This window comes from Amblyomma mixtum, chromosome 3 (assembly GCF_055824585.1).
Source record: "Amblyomma mixtum isolate Tamu chromosome 3, ASM5582458v1, whole genome shotgun sequence".
In the NCBI taxonomy this organism is placed as follows: Eukaryota; Metazoa; Arthropoda; class Arachnida; order Ixodida; family Ixodidae; genus Amblyomma; species Amblyomma mixtum.
The window spans coordinates 266,036,371-266,064,269 of NC_143014.1; positions in this window are offsets into that span (position 1 = coordinate 266,036,371).

Sequence of the window (27,899 nt, forward strand, 5' to 3'; positions counted from 1 at the left end):
CTTTGCACGACGACAAACTTACGGGTCACGAGTCAGACCGCAACACACGCCCCAACGGCTTCTTCTCCGTGCATCTAGCCTATTAATACGTAGTAATGAGGGAACCAACCTTCATGATTCAGTTAATGTAACTTGAGCCTTCTCACACCCTTCGTGCAACAGAGTAAATAGAAGAGTCAGGCGGCGTCCGCCAGTGCTGCGCGATCGGCTCGTGGGCACGAGAAGGGAATACCGTAGCGGTAACCGCCACCTCGTGCTCTTAGCGTTCAAATCACACAGAACAAACTGTGACACGAAGTCTAAATACATTCATCCCACGCAATAGAGTGAAAGACATTTTCTTGCAATGTACTTACGTGAAGCAAAGGTGCCCGCTTCTCCAGAGGTCTCCGTAGTTGTGTTCACAGGAACCGCCATCCGAGCTGCAGCCCAGTACAGCCGCACTGACCGATTCCACACAGCCGAAAGGCGCGGAAGCGCCGAGCCAGCCGAACTAGTGGACAGTCGTACGAGAAAGGGACTGGCTGCGATGGCCACCTCGTGGCAGCTGTGGGAGGCAACAGCACCGGCGTCCTCGCAGGAGAGCGACGATCGCACGAAAATCTCCCTCGGTGGACATCGTGATTTGGCAATAAATATATATGCTGCCGCCGGAAAGCAAGAGAGCGGGGTCGACGGGAAACGCTTTTAATTAGCAAGGAACAGCCCGCAACTTCGCACGGCGAGTCTTCGGACAAGTCGATGACCTTTCAATTTGTCCTAGAAGAAATAACTTTGCAGTTAATGGCTTACCAGAGCTGAAAACAGAAAACTGGGAAGACACGGGAAGAATCGCCGAGGAGCTTTTCGCCACCCACTTGAAGGTTGAACCGGGAGAAATTGAACGCGTTCCTGTCATTGGTAGGGTCAAGTCTGATAGCATCCCCCAAAAGTAATTAGGTTCTTCAACTACAAAAGCAAATTTTCCATCTAAAAAGCCGCATCAAAATTGCAGGCCGTAGCTTTACCTAAAGTTTGGTTTGACGAAGACTTTTCACCGAAGCTGCAAGTGCCACGGGAGTAGTTGAGGTAATTCACGAAATTCGAACGCAAATTTTGGTTATCATTAGACAAGCTGAGCGCAAGGGATATATTTTATTCACACCACGAGATTTGTGACCGTGTTGTGCAATCAAGCCGACAGCAGCCTACTTCCGGTGATAATTTCAGGGTCAAGGTTTTTGAAACAATTAGACCTATATCATTCATTGTTGCTAACTTTCGCAGTTTGCTACCTAAGCAAAGAGACTTACTTTCCATCTGGGACAGGTGTGATGCAGATATTATTCTTAGAACAGAAACACGGCTAAGCCGAAGTATCTCGGTTGCTGAGCTAGTTTTTTCCTATGTATTTTCGGTTTAAAGAAAGAACCGGTCTTGTTCCAGGGCAGGAGGCGTCTCCTTTACCTGTCTCCTTGTCGATTCTACACTTGAGGTGCTATCGGTAACAGCGAGCACACATTTCCAAAACTCCTGGTTCGCGTATGTTACAGACCGCGTGATGCTGACGAAGATTTGATTGAACGTCTGCCTGACGAGATCGATTGTGTGAAGTCAAGGTTTCCAAATACTCTATTGTCCTGGCTAATGGTTTCAACTGTCCTGGTAATGGCTGGATCAACTGCACTGTTCCGGCCAAATGTACTTCGCGTAGTTAATGTATAAAATTTTCGAAATCACTGATTACTTTGAACAAAAGCGAATTGTTACCACGCCGACCACAGATACGAGGAGTCTGTTTCAGACTTACTTTTGACAACCCATCTTGACAACCCACCGCGACGTGCAATGTTATTGAATGTATTAGTGTTCACCATTCTGTGCATTGCTTTTTAGAACTTCAAGTTCAAAAACATGGCCGCATGGGTGAAGAAATATTAGATTATAACAGGAAAGATGTGAAAAGGTATTTACACTGCTGAGTGATTTTCGTCTTCTACCTGCATCAGTTTAATGAAAGGACAATTGAGAAAAATGGAAGATTGTCGTGACAAATTAATCGTATGCCAAGGCACATGTGTCGTTGGCACTAAAAACAAGCCGCATGGTTGTTTATAGTGCGGCAGCGCTAAAACCCCAATCTCAAATTTCGCCGATATCTGCCTGACTGAAGCCTCTCTCCGCGACGCGACCGTGAGGTTGCTTGTGCTGGCACCCATGGCAAAACCTGCCTTGACAGTGCAGTTACACATCGCTTAACGTCTGCGCCACTGCGCGAGGAGTGGTATGAGAACCCCCAACGACCTATTAATGTTAAGAAGAAAATTAAGAATTCTGCATATTAGCCATTAACGCAATCGCGTCGTACCGTTCAGGCGGAGCTTAAGTACGATTTCGGCGATCTCTTTCGGAAGCCTGCTTCATCTGCTTGAAAACCAAGCTTTGAATTGTAACCGCAGTGAAAATGAAGTGCTACTGCAAGTAGTTCGCGTTAGGGTTTGCCGTGCTAAATCATCCGTTATTTTTTTAGCGATACTCCCGCTATGTGGAGGCGCAAGTAAAGGCACAGAGAAAGATAGAATTCGGAAGTCGAGCTCCTTCATGTAGAGTTTTCTTCTAACTTAGTTCCTTGTCATTTGGTTCGGCGTAAGTATCGTTTCAACCAAGCCTAATTGCAAGACTATAGTCTGTGAGCGGTTACGGCAGTATAGGCGGCTGACTTGAAAGACGCGGGTTCGATTCCGGCCGTGGCGGTCCAATTTCAGTGGAGGCGAAATTCTAGACGTCCGTGTGGACTCCGATATCAGTTCATGTTAAGGAACCCACGATGGTCGAAATTTCCGGAGCCCTTCACTACGGCGTCCCTCTCAGGCTAAGTTCCTTTGGGACGTTACACATCAAAAACTACAAAACTGAAAAGCTCCAAAGCGTCGTCCTTGGCAGATCTCTGAGAAATTAATGAGGATAGAAGCCTCTCTGAAGTTTCTCTGAAAAACCCTAAGCAGCTTTTACCTAGGCGTTGAAATTATCGGTGTATTGGATTGACCTGTAAAACCCCCGCTTGAATATAACAAGACGTCCGTCTAGGCCTTTTACTATCATTTCCGACCAAAAAACATTGTTATAACTTGCCGTGCTACTGGCTGGCCTTTCGTTAGGCAAGGCTTTTGCAATGTTTATCAACAGGATTTTGTATTTAGCACTGTTTCGTTGCTTTTCCTTCGAGACACGCGTGCTTGGCTTGCTTGGTGTGTTTTTATCGAAATTGGGGGGAATTATTTCTCGTTTTTCTTTTTCTCAAGCATTCGCATTTGCTTCGGCGATACCCTTTGCTATGTGTACGGTGTATGCCAACTAGTGTACTGCACGGGACCGGGTCAACCCGAAAGCCTGGGCCCGGCCCGCGGGCTGGACCGGGCCGGGACATGATTAAATTTAACGGGCCTGGGCCAGGCCCAGGCCTGAAGTTGCGGGCCAGGGCCAGGCTCGGGCTTAAAGCTGCGGGCCCGAGCCGGGCTCTGGTCCGTACAGAAACGGCTGGTGTCCGACTTTTCATTCACTATTGCAGAGTGAAGTACACAACTGTTGCATTAAAGCAGCGACACGGATTAATTATGAGCTATCGTACGCGTTGAGAAAAAAACTAAGCTTTATGCATTTACTCATTTATTTCCTTATTTCCACGCCGCGGTGAAGTAAGAAAAATATTCAATCAGCCTGGCCCTAATTGGCTATTGATCGTTCGTCATCCCAAACCATACCTATACACTATTAGAAATTCATTTGGGAATAACATATTAGTTTAGCACATACCATGAAATAGTCAAGCCTTTTAGCTTTTTGTTTCTGCTGAAAGGCTACCAGTTTGGCTACGAGCTCTACCCGTGAGATCGCGTTCACTAAAAAACTGTCATCCTACTGCTTGCTAGGCAGCTTTAATATTTATACTTCGCGGGCAGCAGAATATAAATGATGGGGGAACGTAAAGTAGACTACTACGCCCAACGTTACTAGATTACCTAGCCAGTTTGTAAACTCCGCTGCAGTTCGGCGGCCAAACGTGGCCCCATTCGGCTCCCTCTCATGAGGTGGAACTTTCGACGCTGTGGGCCCGCTCCGGTCGGTCTCTCGTCACACGAACTATCGCTATGAGACGAGCTCGCCGTGTTTCATGCCACTTTACGCCGGTAATTCCTGTTTAACGGAGATATTTCCAAGATAGTGCAAAGATATTATTCTGAATGTGCAACTGCAGTGGCATTAAGGCTGCGCGAACGGTCCTGGGCGGCAGAGGTGCGATCGGGATGCCTGAATCATTAGCTATTTCGATGAGACATCTGGATCTTGGTGTGGTATAGTTTTTCTTTCATACTTCCTTACAAACTAAATGACTCTGCTTACGGCGAGCTACGACACGGTAACGAGTCGCATGTTGCCGAAAATATCGAAACCTAAGGCCATGCACGATCGGTTTGAAGCAAGACAGTCAAAGATGCATACGTGCTTTTCAAGTGGAGATTCAGCACTACCACCGTGAAACTTGAACGTTATTAAGGTCATTCATGGTTAAACTGCGCGAAGGAAACAAGGACAGAGACAGAAACACACGTACACACTGAGCGCAGAACTTCCAACTTTTATTCGAAAACGCTTCGGGCATTAGCTTTTATACGCACTAAACAACCACCACATGACACAACCGGGATAAAAACCGATAAGTATTGGTTTTTATCCCGGTTGTGTCATGTGGTGGTTGTTTAGTGCGTATAAAAGCTAATGCCCGAAGCGTTTTCGAATAAAAGTTGGAAGTTCTGCGCTCAGTGTGTACGTGTGTTTCTGTCTCTGTCCTTGTTTCCTTCGCGCAGTTTAACCATGAACGAAAAGAACCAACTAGCCCGCCAGAAGACTATTATTAAGGTCATAAAACGCGAAAAGTGACGGTAATAGCAAAGGTCAGATTGAAAGCAGTTTATTAAATTCATATCGGAAAAAAACATATATATCTTAATGGGAGCCACTGTTAATGGGCCAAACAGTTTCAAGAGACGTCCGTTTACAAGAGACAAGAGACGTGCAAGAAAAAAAGTGCATTCTTCTAGCAGTAACAAAGTTTAGTATCTGACAAGTGAATGCCGACACTGCTCACCACAACCCAAGCGAGCAAGGCTGCACTTCTCTTGCTCTTCCAGCACTTTCCAGAAAACATTTCCAGCCTTGGCGATGGTCAGAGTGAATTGCGGGCGCTTATTACGTAGAACGCTGGCCTTGCCTTCGTTTGGGAGTAGACAGGTGGACAGCTCGGCCGCACCGACTCACGGACGCATAGCTCGGGTGCACAGACGCTGTTGCGCTTTCGTGTTGATTTGCAGCCGGAGCCAAAGCCGCACGAGCTGCGTCGCTCGAAACGCACTGATATAAATCTGGCAAGGACACAGTAGCAGCGATGAACTTGCAGCACAGTTTAACCCAACAAAGAAACGCCTGGCACAAAAACGCTTCGCTTTAGTCTTCGCTGACACGGTCAGCGCGGCTACTCTGCCGAGAAGCCCGTCAAACAGCGACGAGTGCGCCCCCGTTCAGCGGTACAGGAAAGGGCGACATCCGCGGCGTCGGTGTTTGCAAACTGAAAAAGTAATCTAGTAAAGTTGACTACGCGTGTATACAGCCATTTTTATTTAGCTCTCGGAACTTCCGTGTGTATCCTTGCCCACCTACACGAGATCACTCTCCAAAAGACGGGCCAGGCGAGCACTGCTCTTCATCACTTTCTTCTGGGTTAAAAAGAACCAACTTCCTCGAAGCCAAAATGCGGTTTCATAACCTTTGTCGGCCAGTTGCTTATCGGTGTGGTAGCAGTCTACTTGCTCAGAGTGAGCAGTATGCCTCAAGCGTTACTGTGAAACGTGCCCGGGCTGGGCTTTACTCCGGGATTCACGGGCCGGGCCGCGCTCGCTAGAGCGATAGTCCCGGGCCCGAGATTGAAGCCGTGGGCCTGGGTTGGGCTTGGGCTCCAGGTCTCGGGCCCGGGCCAGGCTCGGGCCTCAGATTGAGGCCTGTGCAGTGCTCTAATGCCAACACCCACCGCGCGTCCGGCGTGCAGCGTAGCTCTGTACTCTCTCCCTCCGCTGCACTTCGCTCTTCGAATTGCTTTGTTCAGGCTTTATCCTCGCCCTCTCCTCCTTGCGGAACTAGTTCATCGACGCGCCATCTGTCGACACTGCTGCGAAACGAAATACTATGTAGGTCAGCGGCCGCAAAGCAGACGGGATGCCACTTTTGCTCGTCGTCTTATGGTCAGGAAACACAATTAAGGGAATTGTGTTAATTGTTGAGCGTATGATAGCCCCTTTCTTTTCTAAAATAACACTTTTCAGAAGTATTTCAATCAAAAGCGAAATATCAGTGCCTGCCCAAATGTATTTAGTTCAAGGCTCCGATTTGTAGCGCAGCGTCCTCTGCAACGTCGACATTACTGAAGATGAAACTGCACTTCAGTGTGAGCTGTACTGTCCCACGCACCATGTCATCCATGCCAGACACATGAGAAAGGTGCGCTCTTGCATGTGTACCTTGCAAGGCCCTCTGACACTACCAGCCGACCTGCACTATTATGACTGTATTTTACGGCCTCGACCATGTAAACTGAGTGCGGTATATTGCTATAACTGCTTCCGTACTTGGCATATGCACATATCCTGCCCCTTCGCTGCTACCAATGAAGGTACACCGGAAGAAAATGTGGCTCATCGATGCGACCTCTGTAAATCCAACGACCACGAAATAACATCTGCAAGCTGCCGGTCAAAACAAAAGCCAACACAAAAGGCTCGTCGTCAGAGGACTAAGTAATGGCCAATAAATTACAGTAAAACTCTATTGTAGGCATCGAATCGATTCGCCTCTCTCCAGTGGGACGACAGCGAGTGGTCGGAGCTTCCTGAGCACATCTGGCATGATCCTCAAGCTCAGCAGCCGTCTAACGACAAGGTGCGCAAGGAACGCCGCTGACAACCGCCAATAAAACAGCGCAGTATGCCTGAACTACCACAGGACTACATGGCCGCAGCCAACGAACTAATCGCACGTCTTCTATCAGAGTTCACCAAGCTCCGGCAACGCCGAGAACTGCTCGCTCGACGTTGACGGACAGTGGAATCATCCGCCACATCCATCAGTAGCGCAGTAACATCGACTTCATTGCGCCCACCTATGTCATTTCTTCCTCTTGACAGTTTACGGCAATGCCACTCGACAACTCCGCAAGAACTTAGCAGCGGTTTATGGTGAACGAGCTGTCCAGCCGGACGTCCATGATACTCCAGCGCTTGGGCTAGTAACTGGAAATGGAGAGTTCCGGTCGCCCTGGTGCGCTACAGTGGAATTACAGAGGCATTTCTACGAAGGTGGGTGAGCTAAAGACCCGACTACGAATTAACAAGCCGCAGGTATGGACCACAATGCTAGAGGAAACAAACGCCTTTCCATCAATTCCTGGCTTTAGTGGCCACACTACTCCTTCCATGACAGTCCCTCGCGTACACACTGCTTCCCTCCCGGGAAAGGTGGCGGCGTATGTGGACTCACGTTTTCCCGATGTACGCCTCGCTATATAAAGAGGTAGTGGCAGTGGCTGCGAAAGATAAGAAGGGAACCATTGCGCTCGTTTCATTTTACACTACACCAGCCGGTGGCGCTTCTACCGTATTAATCTTGGCTGGATACTAAGTGTCCGTCCGCTGTACCACAGGTGCCCGATTTTATTCTCGGGCGAATTTAACGCCCCTCATTTGGATGGAGTGTACCCCACTTCGAGCCCTTGTGGCAGGCGTGTGCGGGACGCCTTCACGGATGCCCAGTTTGTTCTGCTCAACCACCTTGGGACAGCAACACGGCCAGTGCGTCAAACTCGCACTGCTTCCTATGCGCCAGACTTGACGCAGTGGTCGGGTCTGGGTACTCTCTCGTGGCACATGGAGACAGACTGCGGGGGAAGTGATCATCACCCTACCATCATCGGTCTCCATACCTCACATCTCCGGCCTTTACGCTACAAATGTTCTGTGATCAAATGGGACAGCCTCCGCTCCTGTCTCGGCTATCTCTCCTAGCTTAGCGCATTCAAACAGCGCTCGACAGTGCTGCAACTACCACCTGGATTGATGTTAGTCGACTGGGAGCAGACCTCGGCCTCTTTAATAAAACTTGTGGGCTGCACGCCGTCACGCCGAGCTGGTAGCTACGCGAGATCCAACTTCGGCGCAGGCACGTACGCGAATGCATTATCTTACTGCTAAAGCACGCAAATATGAACGCCACCTCTCACGACGGCAGTGGCACGCGTGGTGTGAACAACTTTTTGCACAATCCTCGAACGCCTCTTCCTGGCGAACGTACCGCACAGTGGAACACGTTCTCCGTTATACTGACGCTGCAGCAACCGCATGCTTTGCAGCCAGCTTGTCGCATGAATTAGCCAAAGAAGCAGCGCGAATGTTTTTCCCAAAATATGATGCTGTGCCTTCTTCAGCTTCTAGTCTTAATGTGGCAGGTATCCCAGCGCATGTATATGTCAACTGCCATCGGATGTCGGCGCAGATGGAATCCCGTTCCCAATCTCTATGCCTGAGTTGCTGGCTGCAATAGATACTGCGAAACTGAAAACAGCGCCCGTCCGGGATAAGGCTCAGTATGAGGTTTCCAAGAACCTGAGTAGCGTTGCACTCCCTCAATTGCTAGTCACCGTAAACAAAATATGGCTCAATGGCGTCGTGCCGAGAACTGAAAATCCGCAATTGTAACTCATTCCGTATTTTTTTTATTGATTTTCAAAATCCGTCACTCATTTTTGGGACACAGGGTACATACACGTCGGTCGCCAACCGCTGGGGAAGCCGTAAACTTCCGGCAAGTCCAATCCGTCTTAGTGTATCAGGCGCCCGACTGCAAGAAAGTCCAGGTGCAAAAATCCTGAGCTTAACGATTCACCAGTCAGGATCAGCGACTGCTTGGCTTTCTCAGGCAAGAAAGCAAATTATTCAGATTTTGGGTTTGATGAGAAGAATTGCTCCTAAGACGGGTACCGGTAGCTCGTTCGTTGCAGGGCAATTGATGAGGGCTGTTCTGCAGCGACATATTGTTTATCAAGCCCAGTTTCAACATCTTAAAAGAGCCCAATGGGATCACCACCAGGCCATGAACCGAAAGGCTATGAGGACCATTACATGCCTTCCACGCATCACACCGGTCATAGCTTTGCAAGAGAACGTGCAGCTCAACATCACTGATGGGCTGGTGCAGCAGCGCCGTGATGCTCGCAGCCTTGAGGCCAGTCTATCGCATTCCACGCACGCACTGAGGGATTAATGCAACGTCACACTTCACTCTTCAGCTGCCAGCGGCAGTTCTTCCCCCATCGAAGTTTCTACAGCTCAGCGACAACAAGCCAACAGATAATCGCCGACCAACATCTGCTAATTCGGCATCGTTGCTTCGCCAGAAATTTTCAGAACAAGATTCTTGCCTGCCTGAAGGATCTTTTGTTGTCTATGTTGACGCAAGCATCCAAGCCTGAAGCAACAGCAGCAATCTACTGCCCGTGCAGACCTGCCCTAAATCAAACCTCTAGATTTCAGCTTATGCAACTTCCTACGTCCTTGTGTGCTGAGCTCTTTGCAGTTCAAAAGGCACTCTGCTCCATGGCCGCCATAACTATGCTACATGTGTCCCACGTTGCCATCCGCACAGACGCCCTTCAAGCAGTGCAGCTGCTATGACATGTTTAGCCGCTGCCCAATAATATGGCAGGGCAACCACCGGCTCACGGCACGCATCCGGCAGCCCGGACATATTGAGTGGGTCCCGCGTGATCCGCTCACCTCTCAAAGCCAGGGAGATTTAGTGACCCGCCTCGTTACTCCAGCCTAATCATTGCCTCGGCTTCTTCATTTGGACAACTTTACCCGCCTTTTATCAGGAAAGCAACACCTGCGGCGCCGCACACGCACTCTTATCCCTCCGTGTGCGGTAACCCTTCCCCGCACTCTTAGCCGTGCAGAGGAGGTTGCGCTTCGGAGGATCTGGGTAGGGGTTGGCCTCACATCTACCGTCACTCGGAAGTGGCCTCATTACAGAGACTTCCTTCCTTGGCCTGGGTTTTCGATATGTAAACGCGAGGAAATGGAAGCCGACATTCAGCACTTACTGCCGGACTGCAATGCCCTCAACCCTAGAAGGAACCGGCACCTGAAGGCAACGGGTCTTTCACCGCGTAACCCTGCTTCATATGTTGCCTGGACGCACGGACCATACCATCTCTCTACTGGTATTCAAAAAATCAGCTCGCCAATTCTCATTCCTTTAATCATTAGTGCATCCTTCATAACTCTTTCGCCCATTGATTTGAAGTACATCGGAGAGACGAGTAGCTCACCCGCCTTCCAAGTTAGCAATCGTTCCGCATTGCATGTGGGCGTCACCCGACGATGCACTCTTGGTGTCGAGACAGGCAAGAGCATGTGTGCATCGTCGGTTGACGCCCACATGCATAACTGCAGTGTTCCGGGCTTGCAGAGAGGGTAAGTTTCTTTTGCCCTCGATAAGGCAGTGTCTTCGGAAATTGCAAATGGATGCATACTTCCCTAGTTTTTTAGAATGCTGGATACCACTGGTTGTCGATGGGAAGGAGAAATCTCCTTTCTCCGCCTACGTTTCGTTACGGCAGCTTATTCATGACTCTTTTTTGCGAAGAGTTAACCATTACTAAATTCTTATGGCTGGTAAAATTAATGACATGATGGGCAAATTATGTAGGAAAACAAACATTGCCCCTTTGGAACAGTTATTCTTGTTTTAGTGGCGTCTTGTAGCTCATACCCGCAATGGTCTTTGGGAGGCATAGGTTGTCCGGTTTTACAGCTTTTTCCGTAGCCACCAAGTTACGGCACAAAAGGAGGTAGGCTCAATTCAAATAATTGATATTTTGTAATGCGTAACGATGGGTACCAACCGTGAGAAATCTTCTGTTGTCTGTTGTATTGTTTGTACGCATCTGGCCTAGCGCGAGCCCTCCGTCCCGCCGCGGCACTGACCGCTGATCATCATGTTTACGTAGCAGAAATGTTTTCGCACTGATTCGAATGTCGCAAACATTCGCTCTAGTTTATCTTTCTCTTTTATGTAGAATCTCGTGACCATGGAATAGCGACTGCTGCAAATGAAAGCCGCGGTGTGCCTATAGCTGCAAGAAATCGCCGCTATAGGTAAAGCCAACTCTCAGAAAAAGCGTAGAGTTCGATTTGTAAACTACCCTGTATATAGCGTGTCAAAGGGCTAAGATATCCAGTACCGCAAGCAGGCACGTAGCCAAGATTTGTTTTTTTTTTGGGGGGGGGAGGGGGGGGGGGAGGGATCAGAAGTAAATTTTTGAATCGAGGGGGCTGGTTTCTTGGAAAGGGGGCGAGTTGCAAGGCCAGCAAGGCCGCCGCTAAAAGAGCTTTATTTTCTTTTTTAAGGAACGGGGCAGAGCGAGTCTTCGTGAATATTTTTACACCAGCGAGTGAAATGATGCTTGTATATAGAGATGCGCTACGTTATCAGCCTCTGACTATTACTTTTAACAGACAGTACTTTAGAGCTCGCACACGTTTCACCCGTTTAATTACGCTTGTGATGACTTGCACCTAGGGTGGGAAAAGTAGGCAAGTTGAGGTCTAGGAAACTATTAGTTCTCCAGTCAGCTTAAAGGGGAGCATATTTGCTGGTAATAGGTGGCAAAGAGGGCAAAAAGTTTGGAATGTTTTCCGTTCCGGAACAGAGAAAAAAGGTGCTACTATTTGGTCTCTCATTGATGGGTTTTACCAGTACAGTTGCATTGCTTTTGAGGGGGGAACTGCGTGGCGACATCATGACGTCTGTTGCTCCCGAGGACGTTTATTTTACTCTATTCGGACCACTTCTTTCATCAAATTGGTGAAATTCAAACCAGGGTGTTCGTAGTTAAGCCAGTCATAAGCGTCGAGTACTCACGCCGCCTCCGAGCGGGAAGCCCGCCCTAGATTGGCTGGGACGCTGTAGGCTACAGCGGAGTCGCAAAAGTGGTCCACTCAGTTCGCTGAACTCGTTGCAATTCTTGTTGCAAGAAAACAGCGCCATAACAGCTCTCATGATCGTTATGGCGTCTATATATACGCTCACGTACATACTCGGCCTTCTACCGCTTGCGGTCATCAGTTCGATCGCGATCTCGGAACATTTCACGGACTCCAGGAACCTCTTGCACCGAAAGAATAGTCCAGTTCCCAGTGGTGTGTTATTCGCTGTCTAAACCTTCCGTTTGCTCTTACGAAGGGAAAGGCACATAACTGGCTCACCGCCTCAGTGGCCACATCAATCGCGCTTTGAGGTGGCGGTGGTGTCACCCTACAAACTGAGGCAGTTATACGCAATTCTTCGAAACCAACGAAGGGTTGAGACTCCGTTAGATCTGAGGAAAGGAAAGGCGCATAACTGGCTTCCTGGGAGAGTGGACACCTCAATTGCGCTCTGAGATTCTTGGCACTGGTGTCCACCTACAACAACACGTTACGGGTATCTCGTTAAGCGGCTACTACCGAACCGCACCCCCCCCCCCCAATTGTTTCTCCAAAATGGCGCCTGGAAAGCTATTACGGCCTTCGCTGTTAAAACCGTGTGACAGGTCAACTGTTGTCGGGTTCGTGGGTGAGCCTGACGTGCTTATGACCCACTTATGGCTCGGAACGCCGGACTGCACGGGGCGTGCGACTGTCTGTGGCATCGCTCGGGTCCTAGCGGATGCAAAAACATGCAATAGAACTCCTAATGATGAACTACGGCGGGTCCTTGCCAGGCAGCGCGCTGAACATGCCTTACAATTCTGGACTAAAGCATTTTTGAACGATAAAGAGTATACGAGCGCATTTTTTTTTTATGTAATGCAAGACTTCACTAAAACAATAAACATAGTGACAGGTCTCTCGTCAGCATTCTTGCATTTTTTTTTGTTATTAACATTTTTGCTATCCTCAAAAGCGCTCCCTATTGGTTTTCCGTGGCTGTCTTAACTGCTCGATTCTAGCGACGGAAACGCTATAAAAGAAAGATTTTCTATATTTCGGAAAAATGGACCATTACCTTCAATATTTCTACACAAGTATCTCACAGTTTTCAAATTTGGCCGTTGGACATGTGTGCGCGTGTATGTGTGTGTGTGTGGAGGGAGGGGGGGGAGGTTGGTGTCGCTAACAACTAAACGTTTACGTCTCGGGTCCCCGACACGCAAACTCGGCCAAACTCATTGCGTGCACCGAAAGGGTCCAAACGTTTGCAGCCTCGTGCGCAGCCAATGCAGAAACACGAAGTAGTAGGGAAGAACTTTAATGCTTGCACAAATGTTACGCGTAAACAATGCACACATGGACCGTAATGCTTTCCCATTCCCACACTTTAGGATGCATAAGAGTCCCGACCGAACTTTGTTTCTTGTCATGTTGCTTGGACTCTTGATGCCCGCATTGCATTGCGTCACTAGAAGCAAGGTGTATTCTTTGCACTCGTGATGTATCGCCTCAGCTGTTGGGACTTCAATTGTGTGTCAGTTTAGCATGCCTTCAAATAAACAGTGTTTTCTTGCTGGTTGTGTGCGTTACCCGTCAAGCGAGACAATGGCTAGTTGGCGCCCTTAACGATGAATGTTGTGTAATGCCAGGCTTCAAATTAGGGATGGATTTTTTATTCAATTTATTCAAGGTACCTACAGCGCCTTGAGAGGCATTACTGTAGGGGGGTGGGGGGGGGGGGGTAAGTACATTAACAGTAATATTCAATACCGCACAAGAGAACAAAACAGAAAGAAAAGTTACAGAAAAATGTTAAGAACTTCCAAAAAGATAAAAGCATTCTGATTGCACCCGAGACGCAGAACCAACACTGATAACAGCATAATCAGAATATTGCATGGTCAATTGCGGCCTGGAAATTCTCGCTCTCAAACACTTCATTAAGCAGCAGGTTCCAGTCACTTAATGTGTTGGGAAAAAATGAATATTTAAATGTATTAATCCGGCAGTTATACCATCTAATTTTCATGGTATTGTCCCTTCTACTCTAAACGTAATGAGGTTGCCTTAAATAGAGGCTTTTATTAATTCCTGTTTTATTATTGTAAATGTCGTACAAAAACTTTATTCTAAAAACTTTTCTTCGGTGGGATAATAACTTCCAACCAAGAGCTTCCCGAAGTTCAGAACTTCTAACCTTAAAGTTATAATTCCCAGTTACGAACCTTGCTGCCCGCTTCTGAAGTCGTTCTAGCTTCTCTTTTAAAATATTTGTGAATGGGTCCCAACATATGCATCCATATTCGAGAATTGGCCTGACATTCTTAACGTACAATGTTTCTTTTAGGCGTGGAGATGCATGTTTAAAGTTTCTTTTAAAAAGGTTGAGAACGCGGGAAGCTTTGGCAGTTATCGTATCGACGTGAGCGGTCAATTCCAACTTCGCTGTAAATGTGATACCGAGATACTTTACTCTGTCCTTTGCCAGTGCAACAGATTAATTTAGATTATAGTTGCCCCATATCTTCTTTTTTTTGTTTGTGAACTGCTTGAGGTAACATTTACTGGTGTTGAGAGTCATCTTCCATTTGTCACACCACGCACATACCTTGTCAAGGTCAGACTGCAACAGAATGGTATCATTTGCGCACGTGACTGAACGGTAAACAACACAGTCATCGGCGTACAGCCTAACACGGGAGCACAGTTCACTCGGCAAATCATTTACAAAAACAAGAAATAATAAAGGCCCATGTACCGAGCCTACCGGCACACCCGATAAAACCTGGACAGACTGCGAAGTGACACCGTTTATAAGTACCCGCTGTTGCCGTGCATACAAATAATCTTGAATCCATCCAAGAAGTCTAGAAGGTATACCTAAATATAATAACTCTGTTAAGAGCAGAGAATGCGAAACCACGTCAAAAGCCTTGCGGAAATCAAGAAAAACTGCGTCTATTCTAGCACCCCTATCTATACCTTCCACGACATCATGGATGAACTCAGTGAGCTGAGTTGTACCCGATAAGCCCGAACGGAAACCATGTTGAGCGGTAGTGAAGAAATCATTGCCATTAAGGTGCTTCATAAGACCAGAATATATTATGTGCTGCAGTGTTTTACAAGAAACACAGGTGAGGGACACCGGTCTGTAATTACATGTATTTGCGCGATCACCATCTTTATATATTGGCGTTACATTCGCAAGTTTCCAGTCATTTGGGAGTTTTTTATAATCCAGGGATTTATTGAATATTGTGACCAAAATTGGAGCTATTTCTACTGCACATAGCTTCAAAATATGATTAGATATATCGTCTGGGCCGTGAGCAGAATGGGAATTTAGATTAGACAGCAGCGCCATCACACCCGTCTCAGTTATCATTACATCTTCCATTTCCGGCAAGTGTGTGAAATTTTGCGTGACTAGATTGAGATCTGATTGATCACTGACAAATACTGAGTGAAAATACGCATTAAAAATTTCAGCTTTACTCAAGTCGTCTTCTACAACGCTGTTATTGTGCACCAAAGACAGAATTCCAATGTTATATTTTTTAGTATTTTAATATGCTTCCACACTTGTTTTGGATTAACTCTTATCTTTTCCGATAAAGACGATAGGTAAAGACGCTTAGCACTTTTCAGTTCTGTCTTAAGCGAACACGTCAATAACTTCAGTTTTGTGAATAAGGAGGGGCTCTTAGTTTTACAATACTTCTTATACAGTGTGGCCTTTCTTCTGATGGATCTACGTAACTTCCTTGAAATCCAAGGTTTGTCAGCGCGTAGTTTCCCTGATACAGTCTTAGAAGGAACGTACGCTGTGATCAAGTAGAGAAGCTTGTCCTTAAATGCGATCCACAAGCCATCCACGTCACACGTTTCGCTATAACTGAGAAACAAAGGGAAGTAATTTGCTAAATCATTCTTTACAGCATCGTAGTTCCCTCTCTCGTACAGAAATATTTTTCTTGAACGCCCTTTTGAAATTCGGGTCTCTCGACTTGGGCAGTTAAAGACAATCAATGTGCTCGCAACAAGGCCACGCGATGCATACTCTTCGTGATGGCTATATCATTTAGGGACGAAAGGACAAAGCAAAGAAATAAATGCCACCCGCACTTGCGCTTGTTTATTTTAGCTTGAAGCTGTGAAAAACGCATATTATTCAGCCTCAAGCATCTTTTTTTCGGCTTCTTTTTCGGCTGTTTTTCCGCTCAAGTGGGCTTATGGGAACCAGAAACGAACTCTGGAAATGCTCGAATACGTTTTACGCCCCACTCCCCCACCCCCATTACGAAAAATGAAACGAGACATTACTATTTTAGCTAGATGTACAAAAATAGCAGCAAATTTTCTGGTGCTCGCATTGCGTTCACGAACGAGTTTACTCCACTCCAGGCAGGGAAAATTTTGTTTCACGAAGCCCTAATTTTTTTTTTTCATATTCAGCAGACAGTAAAATATTTTCTGTTGCCCTGTTGCCACGTGAAGAAAAAAAGCTGGGTAGGCAGACAAGGTCAAAAGGGTATTATGGAATAAATGTGTACCACAGGGAAATAACGTAACTCAGTAGGGGATGTATGAAAGTGTTCGCTCACCATTCTTAATAATAAGAGACGCCTTGAGCACCCACACAGAGTTTCGTACACCTAAACACAACTAATTGAACAGTGAAAAAATGAAGCAGCCTATCGTGCTAGCTTCGGAAGTATTGCGGTTATGAAAGAAGCTGACTAAGAGCGTGAATGTCGGACCTTAGTTACTGATAGGTGGTTGCATTGCAATAAGCTAAAATAAATACAGAGCGCAGCCGATTGCTACAAACGCAAGCAGGGATGCCTTGGAAATGTTTTCCGTGGTCAATGAAGGACTTTTTTTGCCTAATGCCTAAACAATGCTTTTTTTAGTATTTTTCCCAGTGTGTTTCTTTTTTTTTTTTGCTGTGGAACGACTAATATTTTTTACTTTTTTATTTGCTGCCTACTAAGCAAAGAATTTCGACACAGCAGGGGCATAAGCAAACCTTCTTATAAGAAACTAACGTCATGAGCTTTCGAAACAGGTGAACACTCGAATGCAAGCACCTAAAGAAAGGAGGCCATCATGCGTCTCAGTCTGGAATTCTTGGATGAGGCGTTAGTTTAATGCGCTGCAAGTAGCTGGCCGAAGCCAATAGGTCACTACTGAAGATGTAGTGTGTTGGATGTATACAGCTGGCTGGACCATTTGTGCCTTCATAGATGAAAAGATCCGCAGTCAAAGACATGAAATTGAAAAGGAGGCCTTCCGCAACCCTTCTAGATCTCTTCATCTTTGCAGTGCATTGGTTTCGAATGCCATTTTAGTTTATATCAACTTATAAGTAGAGGTCTGTGCTTACAGCTGCTCTGGATACTCTTTTTCGCGGAGGGGAAGAAGGTCACACTGAAGTTGATGATGTAATACAAATCGTAACACCGCTAAGCATACAATATCTCACCCAGGGAAGAGAAATCGCAGGCCACAAACGCTACAGTAAACTCACAGCAAACAGTAGGCGCAACTACCGTAAATTAAAAACTAAATAATAAAGTAACTAGATCAAAATGAGCTCATAATTTAAGGCACATCAAGGCAATACATGACATCGGATGTCATAGTAGCGTGAGAGCCACGAACAAGTGGTACAAGCACCTCAACGAAGATATTGTACAGCACGAGGGGAGTTTAGTAGGTAGAAAACACAGTGTTTTGGAATTCTTTGAACGCCGTTATTGCTATTTTTTTGTTAACACTTGCATCGGCGTACAGATTGTGATTACGTCAAAAGGTCACGTGACGTATCTCGACCAATCAGCGAATTTCATGCCAAGAGACATCGGTGAGGTTTCCGTGCGAAAACGGCCTTAATCCTCTCACTTTCATACGTGCAGCTGGGATCTGAAGATGCACTCTATCTCAGCTGTAACGGGCATAGCGAGGATTACTGCCACTGCGCCAGCAACGCGCACCGAACACAGAATACACTGAGCGAGCCTAGCTCTTGGCACTCTACATGTCTAGGGTCATAGACACACAAGGCAAGAGCAGAAGGCGCCGGCACGCCATGAAAATTCCCAGAAAAAAAATGGTGGTCGATTAGCGTAGTTTGTAGAAAGGCGAATTTGGTGATATGGCAGCTCTTTTTTCATTTCAGTTCTGGTGTTGCCATCCAGTGCTCACACATGGCAGTTGTTCAGATAGCGATAACAGAGCACTTTCTTTCAACTGCCGCCCGAACCCAGTGGCGCTTATCTTGGAACGAAGCACAACGCGAAGCTGTGTCTTGGCCAGCACAAAAGGCGCTAAGCGATGTTTTTTTTTCTTGCAAAGCATGGATGAGCGCTGTAATCGCGGCTAATCTGGGCGCACGGAGCGCGCTGTCACGAGGTATTTTTTAAACTCCACGGGCTTTCGTTTTTCCCGAATAAAAACAGCCACTCTAAGTCTATCTCGTTAGAAGTGCCTCGATTGGACAATACTTGTGGAGCTCCACAACTTTTCTATTGACGCCTGAGTGTTTCAAGCTATATTTAAAAAGTTTGTTTATTTATCTGGACTAATTATTCAATTGGGACGAGCAAAAAAAATCGTACTGTAACTTTAGATAAACCCTAAAAATATCCACGCGTTTTCTGTTGTGAAGAACGATTGTTTTTTTGTTTTTTTTTTAGATCTTCGTTCAAGTTATTCGGGACACTGTATACATCCGTAAGGCAGCGCATTCACTAGATTCACCTTTGTTCGCGAAGACACAACGTCGTTTTGGCACCTCTTGACTGTGTGGTCGTCTGAAAGCCCTGGGTTCGATTCCCCGCACCTTTGAACGAAGTTATATTTTTTCATTCTTTGGTCATGTGGGTTTTGGGGTACCACTTTTTCTTGACACCGCGTCTCGTTACCGATGAGCCATATAACGCTTTCGCATTAGGATCAGAGCACTAGAGTGGACTACTTTTGCAACTAAGCTTTAACCTCCAGCGTCTGAGCCATGTCTGAGTGCGCTACCCGCTCGCAGATGGAGTGAGTACTACATGCTTCCCATTGTTAGCTACGAGCTCAGCGGTTGACGTTCGCCACGTTCATGAAAGAACCGGTGAGATCAGGCTAAAATATAAGCTCTGTGAAGCAAATGACATCATGATGGCGCCACGCTGTTCGCGCCGTAAAAGCACAAGTTGAAAAAGCATCCAACAAGTGTACTGGTGAAACGCATTATTGAGAAAGTATAATCGTTGGGACTTCGTTACCCACTATGGACGGCAAACCATCCGACATTTTCGGCCTGCATATGCACCTCTGTCCGGCAAATCTGCTGCCTTTTAGGCGACTTCAGACATAAAGGTCGCCTAGAACTCAACATCCGGACTTTGCCCATTCAAAGTGTACGCCGTGACGTGCGTAGTTAATGCGGCTTGCATCTCTGTAACCTCTAAAGGATTATCTGTTCAGAGTAATAGTCAGATTGATAATCTAGCACACCTCTCTATCCAAGCACCACTTAACTTACTGGCAAAAAATATGCTGTCATCAGGCACGTCTCCAAGAGCTGGCCCGAGGGACCCCAAGTCACCTCCCGCCCCCCTCGAAGAAATTCTTTGAATAGTGCTCTTGTTGTACTTCACCCAAAACCCCTCCCCTCGAAGCAAGAAATTACTTCCTGCCCCTCCCAAAAAAATATCGTGGCTACGTGCATAACGCCATAACATCCTTGTTGTACGTACTGCAGTCTTTTCTTCAGTGAATATTACAGGAGAATATGATTCTATTTCCAAAATTTCAGTGCCTTGGATGCTCTGTATATTCAAAAAAATGCGATCGAAATTCAGACCCAGGAACTTCTTCCGCCGGCAGCGACCACCGTACTGAATGCTCGCGGAGCGTCACAAGCATATCCACGGAGCAGCCTATTGTGCTATCGTTGCTGCAATGCGGGCAGCAAGCTCTATTCTCTCCTTTAGTATCCAAGTTCCAGTCATGCCGCATACATGAGGAGCTTTCGAATATGTTACTGCCGTAGGTTTTCGTCGGTACAGCTTGGGTCCGGCCAGATGCGGCGCCAGTCTACAGTCGATGGACTGGTGAGTCTGCAGAAGCCGTCGCTTACGCAACGTTCTATCACACTAGACTGAAGATGGCGCCACCGCGACCAACCACCACGCATCGTAGTCAAGTAAAGAGAGAGCTCCATGTACACGATCTGGCGCGACGAGCACCACCGTTGTTCGCACTGACGCTTAATCGAAAACCTCATGCTGCCCACAGCATCATACGCGGCGTACAGACGGGTCAGAATGGCCTGCAATGCTCTCGCGGCCACCTTCTCCTGTTTTGCGTTCGATATATAGAATGAATACGCTTTCCTACGCAGTACAAGGCACGCGGGCTCGCTGCACAGCAGCTCTATACAGAACTTTGCACCAGCGCCTCACTCGCACTTCTTCGTGACATCAGCTTGTACCACCTGATGTGTGTTAGAAGTCATAATGCGTGCGGTAGTACGTGAACCCGCGAAGATTTCAGTTTGGGAGATCCCTGCGCACAGAACTGAGCGCCCAAGCACGCGACATGGGCAAAACAGCTTGGCCGAGCGAAAGCTTCTCGCAACCTTAGGCACTTCCTGAAAAAGTGTGCCTGTGCCTACATTATCCGTATCAAGAAAGAGCGAAAGGAGAGGTTGCATTTCATGCCATCACACGCAAACAGTAGTCCACGATGCACGTTTGTCACATCGTTAAGCCTGAGTCGATTGCGCAGCGCGCCGGCACCTTGCATGACGAGGCTAAGCGAGTTCTCAAGATTCGTGTGTGCGGTTTAGGCGATTGCGGAGAGAGGATTCCCAAGTTTTCGCACATGCAAATGGCCGCCGAGCGTGGTTCTGGCTACAATGACCTAAAAGCGACGCCTGCTTCCACCGCAGGACGCGCGCACAATAAGGGGACGTACCGATGTGACCGGGTCTGCAAAACAGTACTGAATGCAGCTATAGCACGCATCGTCAGCGTCGACTGGGACAACAGATTTGGCCTTTTGAATTAGAGTGAATGGTCCCCGAGCGCGTTTCTTGATAAAACGATATAAAATCAAGCATTAATGATAGCGGAGGAAGTGGAGAATTGCGCCGCTCATCTCCTCCAGCTCCACTGGTGGAGCTCGTGTTAGTGACTGGCGTGTGCGAAAGATGGCGGCAGCTGTCAAGTATACGCTGGCCACTTCGCAGGTGCACGCAAGCAGACGCAGCTGGCACCTCGCGGAACCAGATCGCACGAGCGTCTCGCAAGTGTTTTTTGCCATGCGAAGCAGGTGAATTTTCACCTTTCCCCAGAGGCCGCACATTCTGTGAAAAAAGCGGATTAGCGGGAAGCGTTGGTCCTACTAAAGTGTACTAGCCTAATCTAGTACACTATAGCTCCTACGAGCGTTCCCCAGACAGGCGATCGCACCAGCGCTTATTGCAGAGATATCGTGGTGCGTAAACGAATTGTGGTGCGAAACTTGTCAGCAAGGTAATATTTATGATATGGAGAACCAACTTGCGCTTTATGCCATGCAAACGAGTAGTACTGTTTCTGCAGAGCTATGCCAAAAAACTTATCGCAGGGTGGCTGTCGTCGTAATCGGCGCATTCCCAGGGAACTTTGCGCGCGGACAGTAAAGGCTAAGTGGTGTAATATCATTTTGAAGCATTCTTTAATTGGATACATGAGTTATTTGGCTAACTAGCAGCAGAAGAATAAAAGGGAGCAGTACTTACTGCCTGGAGAGCGGGAGCAGACCCACGGCGGAGGGATGAAGTGAAGACAGCGGCGGCTATTTGTGGGCGCGGGCCACAAAACATTCCAGTTGCTTTGGGTTTTGCCAGCGGCTTGCATTTGCAAAAGCGTTCTTCCAGCCGAAATGAACAGAAGTTTGACTAACGCGCTCAGGCACGAAGCCGCACGAAGCTACTCAAGCATGCACGCAGCAGGGAAGCTGCCTCATTCGATAATTCTTTTATGTTCCTATCGTGCCGAAAGTTTTCCTATAGTGCAACATTACGGATATTTTAGTTCAATTCAAAGCTCTGTTCACTTCGAATTTGAGTCGCCGCTAACGATTACAACTCACGTTTTATTTATGTACTTTCTTGCGATCCACATGGTTCGGTTCTCGGGCCACTACGATTCCTAATTAATATCAAGGATCTTCGTTCTTATGTGTCCTCTAACATACATTCCTTCGCCGCCGCCGCGGTGGATCAGTGGTTATGGTGGTCGGCTGCAGACCCGAAAGACGAGGGTTCAATCCCGGTCGCGGCGGTCGAAATTCGAGGGGGGAGAAATTCTCGAGGCCCGTGTAGTGTGCGACGCCAGTGCACGTTAAAGAACCCCAGGTGGTCGAAATCTCCAGAGCCCTTCACTGCGGCGTCCCTAATAGCTTGAGTCACTTTGGGACGTTAAACGCTATAAACCAACCAACCAAATCATTTATTGGCCGGTTACTTTTTGATTGTTTCGAAATGATAAGGGATAATTATATTACGATCCTACAGAGCGACCTTGCGGCTATATTTAGTTGGTGCAGTCAGTGGGTAATGGAACTAAACTTTAAGAAATGCAAGGTCATGCGTGTATCCCGTACTGCCAATCTGTCTCGAGTATTCTATCTCAACAACATTGCACCTGAAAGCAACAATTCTTATAAATACTTGCACTTTCACGCTACATCTGACCTGGCTTGGAGGATTCACATTGATTAGGTAATCAATAACGCTAACAAAACATTAGGTTATCTGCGACGTTATTTTTCTCCCGCACCATCTTCTGTGAAATCAGTTCTTTATATCATTAATACGTCCAAACCTAGAATACTCAAGAGAAGTCCGGACTTCTAGCCATGACTACTTAACTACTTCGCTTGAACGTGTTCAAATTAACTCCCCTCGTTTCATTCCTTGGAACTATAACCGAGGAAAAAGTATCTTAGTCATCAGCCAGTAGATTCACGAAGAAAACTTTTTCGGCTAATTCTATTTCACAAGTTATATTATCATCGTAGTGTACACAATAATTTCCTTCATAGACGCTATTCCATATCGCGCCGCTTTGATAATCGCCCTAAATATTCCATCCCCTTATGCAAAACAGTTTCTTGCTTACGCTCATTTGTTCCCGGTACTTCTAAAGAATGGAACGTTCTTCCTAATGAAATTGTATCTATTACATACATAAATTACTTTCGAAAAGCTTTAGTTAACGCTGTATCAACACTGACAGGTTTTTTTTGTTCTGTTGTTTCCGCTGTGTTCTGTAAATGTTTCTCCCCACTCCCCTCTGCACTGCCTGCACGGCCGTGAGAGTAAAGGTAAATAAATAAATAAATAAATAAATAAATAAATAAATAAATAAGTAAATAAATAAATGTCGAGGTGACGAATACCGCGAAAAAACTTACCACTCGCGACGGAACGCCATCGCCATGTCGTTCACGGCGCGCATCTCCGAGAGGAGGCGAGAGACAAGCCTGACGGGTTTTACTTGCGGGTCACCTGGGCTGCTTGAGAGAGACCACTCCCATAATATGCGAATAACAGACACCCAAGTGCACAGAATACAGCAAAGACCCATCGTTTCCTATTTTTTGAAAACAATCACAAGTCGCCCGCCTCCCTTTTCTTACGGCGCGGTTCAGGTGTCCACCGACCGAGATATGTGAGACACATATTGCGCCATTTCCTTTCCTCAAAAACCGATTTACCAATTTAGGCCGCCACGAGCTTTCCCAAGGATAAGCTCGCGTACTATGCTGAAGGATTTCGAAAAGAAAGCAGACACAAAACATTTTATTTCGTCAAGCTAAAAAAAACCTTTTCGAGCTACCACTGTCTGCGTCGGGCATGCAAGCACCGCAATTATGCAACTCAACGCAGCGAATAGCGCACAGCAGCCGACGCGGCATGGGTACGCCCTTATGACATCAGCGAATAATTAAAAGCTGCCACTGACGGAGGAAGGAAGACTCGAGAGAGGCCCTCGCTACCCGACCTGCACGCAAAGAAGTGCGCAGCTGGAAGTCACGAGGTTTCCAAAGGACCACTGGGAGTCTTTGGCCGACAGCGCAGCCAATAGTGACGCCGGGCGCAGCGGCGTCGTCTGCTGCATTGCCTGCTGCGCAGATTGAGCGGGGTGGGGCGAGAGCAGGGGTTAAGTCTGCACAACTGGCCTCACGAAAGTTAGCTGCGGCTTAACTTATTTATGCCTGGATGTGCGTGGCGAGAGGTACTGTTAATATTATTGTTCAGCATGGTTATCTCTACGGTTACATCTTTATGGTTTAGCTTGGTTCGTCTGAGTGTTTAGGTTTTGTAGTTATCTATCGTTAAGTTATGGTTACGTTAAAGAATAGAGAATTTTAATGTGCAGCGCATTTATTTTCAAAGTCTTCGTCTTCTTGTTTTTCCTTTGCCCCAAAGACGGCCCGATGATCGGTGAACTAGCAAGCAGCTGTCTGAATGGTTCCAGAGCAGTACTGGCGTCGGCCATGGCACGACATGGCGAACTAGACGACGACCCATCCTCATCTGAGTCCACTCGCCTGGCCTCTTCGTACTTACGACGCATCTCGAGCCATAAGGCTCGTTCTTCCTCCGTCTCCTCGGCTCGCTGCCTCTTCTTGGTTTGGTTCCGACGAGGAAGCCTGGCTTCCTTCAGTCTCTCCTACTCACTTTCCATATCTGCCGACGAATCCCACCAAGCCGCCCCTTCTACATATACGATGCAACGCCGGCTCCTCCTCTGTTGTTGCAACGCGGCTTCACCGGCTCCTCCTCTGACGTCTTGCCAGATGGCACAGCGAGCGGTGCTGCCAGCTGCGGCGGTTGCTAGGCAACGGCTCAGCTCCCGGTGTGGCCACCGGCCACCGCGAAATGGCGAGAATACGACCGATTTAGGTCTCGCTACAAAAATTAGCTGTGGTTCAACCCGGCTGAACCTAGTACGAGCTAATGCTCTGTTAAGGATGGCTTTCCAATCTGACGCCTGTCGATATCGTAAAGTTAGTCAGATTCCGCGTGACGGCAACCATACATCGTCGAAGCGTAGTCCGGGCACGTTGCTCATCCATGGTTTTCAGTGAAGGTAAGCACTCGCCACATGGTTCTGTATAGCGAAAAGCCTGTCACGTGGTTTGCGGTTGTTGCGAGAGTGCCGTCAGGACTGCATACGCAGCTGTGGCATGGTGCATCTATTGACACGACTCGATAATTGGGAGGCGAGTGAACGCCGTCGGCTTAACGCGCGAAGCTGTTGCCTCTAACAGATGCACGTGTCGTACGCGCAGTGAGAGACGGTGAAGAGATGTTCGCTGCTTCTGCATTTCAGGGAGATGTTGCTTTTCAGTGAAAGCAGAGTATTATTTGGCACAGGTAAGCTTCTGTTAACACTCCCAGAGTAAGATAACTTGTGTCAGCGCTGCGAAAGCTGTGTGGCAATGCGTGAGTGTGCTAAATGGTGTATTTGAGCCTCTACCTCTCCACTATCATAATGGCATTTGGCGAGGACCTCGAGATTGCTCAATGGAACTGCCGAAATCTTTGCCACAATAAGACCCCCCTCTACAAGTATCTACTCACCCCCCCCCCCTCCCTGCCTCATTTTCTCCTTCTCCAGGAGACCCGGACAGCCCGCACTGTCCCAGGCTACCGTGCCTACCATGCCACTACGGCCACACCACTTGCGTCTATTTATGTACGGAGTGACGTGCTCGTAGAGCAAATTGACATCCCCTCCACTCTCCTTAAATATTTAGTTGGTGTGGTTTATTATCACCCTTCTTCCCGCATCTCACTACTCCTTTTGTCTTTTTACAACCCCCATGTCACTTCCTCTTTATTTTCTGGTCTGGGCAAATTCCTTCACTCTCTTCCTTCTACCTCTCATCTCCTCTTTGGTGGTGACTTTGATGCCTCTCACACACTCTGGGGCTACCCACAAACTCTCAAACCCGGCCGCCTCCTCCACTGTCTGGCCCAGGAACGCCACCTCACCCTTCTTAATACTCCTGGCTCCTCTACACGAGCGGGAACTGCCTCACAACGCCCCACGACACCCGACCTAACTTTCTCTCGGGGTTCACTTTCCTTTCACTGGCAGGGGACCGCCGAAACTCTTCTCAGTGACCACGTTCTCATCCATATTACCACCTCTCTTTCCCACATCCCTCGCTGTAGTCTGGTTATTCACACTGACTGGCATGCTTTTCGCACTAATCTCACCTCTGACTCCTTTCAATCCTACGACGACTGGACGTCCCGCATTTCTGCAGCGCTCACGTCCAGTAGCCGTCGCGTTCGCTCTTGTCACCCAATCCCAGACCCAGATCCTCACCTTCTCCGTTTATGGCGTCGCCGTAAACGTCTTCAACGCTCCTTTCGCTCCCAACCCCACAATGCCCAACTCTCCTCCCGGATCACTGCTCTGCGGGCCGAGATCGTCGCCCACTGTGCCTCCCTCGAGCACTCTCGTTGGAGTGCTCTTTGTGATGGCTTTGACTCTGCATTGCACTCGTGATCCGCATCGTCTCTCTTTAAATCCCTCCTTGGCACTAAGCCTGCCCTTGCACCCACTCTAGCTAAAGCCCTCCCTCAGGGGACTCCCTCCGAAATTTTTAATCAACTCGCCTCTCTCTACCATCCGCCCGCTCTAGCACCCTCCTACCCGGTGTACTCAGGTTGACCTAACCCCGGTATGGACCACTCCTTCACTCTCCGGGAGCTCGAATCTGCTCTGGCTGCTAATGCTACACGCTCGGCTCCCGGTGAGGATGCCATTGCATACACCACACTTCGTAACCTTCCTGATTGCGCGAAAGATTTCCTCCTTCAAACCTACAATGAGGTCTGGGAGAGCGGTTGCTTGCCGAGCTCCTGGACATCCTCCCTTATTTCTATGATTCCAAAGCCGGGCAAACCTCTCTCTCTCTCTAACCTCCACCCAATCTCCCTGACGTCGTGCGTTGGTAAGACCCTTGAGCGCATGGCTCTGACTCTCCTCTCATTTTCTTGAGGAACGGGAGTTCTTCCCCCATTCTCTCATCAGCTTCCGACACCGCGTCTGTGCACAGGACATGTTTCTGATTCTCCAGCAAAAGTTCCTGTCCCCTATACCCACTCAAATTGTGACCGTCGATGTTCGCAAGGCCTTTGACGGTGTTTGCCACGATCACATCATGACGGTGAAGGTGTTTTTCACGATGACGGTGTTTGTCCTCCCTCGGAGGACGGTGGGAGACTCACCCTTCGCCGCACCATAAAAGAGGTCGACCTTGAGCTCCACCTCGACAAACTCCTTTACCCTCCCACTCATTCATCACTCACGGTGCCGGAGTCCCGCCTTCTTCGGCACATCCAAATGAATGCAGTTATCACCCCGTCCCGCCTCTTTCTCTATCGCTATCGGTCGGACCCTTCCTGCTCCAACTGCTCCTGTATCTATGGTGACCTGACCCATTGCCTCTTCTATTGCCCGGCTGCTCAGCAGTCGGGTTCCTTCTCCCCACCCTCTCTATCCATCACCACCTGGCTCGACTGGCTTGGCGCTGAAGAGGAAGAAGAACAGCGACTTCTGGGGTGGTATTCTCCCGGTGTCGCCTTTTGCGACATGTCGCCTTCGCTCTTCTCTGATTGGCTGGAGCCGCGGTGACGGCGGCGTGACGACACTTATCCGCCTTCCTGGTACGTAATCGTGACGTCGCCCCAATTTACTACGCTTAGTCGAACAACGTAATGCGCTGAAGCGATTCGCGCGGGCGACGGGCTAGGAAATTGATACTAGACGGCATGGA